Below are 334 nucleotides of genomic sequence, written 5' to 3' on the forward strand. Positions count from 1 at the left end.
CAGATGATCTTTATAATCCCCAAAAAGCTTAAAGCGGGCAATGGAGTTGACCTTGAAACAGCAAATGGGCGACATAATTTCAAAAATAAGGTGATTTTTCTTCTTCAATAGATTTTAAGTTCAAAAAGTTTAACAAGAACTCATAAATACCAAATCAAATTTTATTTACAGAAATTTTCAGATCCGGCTACCGTCACTAAATGGAAGGATGAAAGAATGGTAAGATTTTATTGCTGACTTCATTACTATTGCCGATTGTTTCTGTTCCCTCAGAAAGCTTTTTATATTGAAGAAACACCGTTTCAAGTACTCCATGGTCATACTGGAGATGTCT

General features: G+C 33.8%; 1 long non-coding RNA gene across 1 annotated transcript; it reads left to right on the plus strand.

The window, feature by feature from the left end:
• Positions 1-334, plus strand: LOC106322385. The gene is made up of 3 exons (XR_001266392.1): positions 1-90; positions 172-219; positions 293-334. It is a non-coding gene; the product is annotated as an uncharacterized LOC106322385 (long non-coding RNA).

This window comes from Brassica oleracea, unplaced genomic scaffold, assembly GCF_000695525.1.
Source record: "Brassica oleracea var. oleracea cultivar TO1000 unplaced genomic scaffold, BOL UnpScaffold20596, whole genome shotgun sequence".
NCBI lineage: Eukaryota > Viridiplantae > Streptophyta > Magnoliopsida > Brassicales > Brassicaceae > Brassica > Brassica oleracea.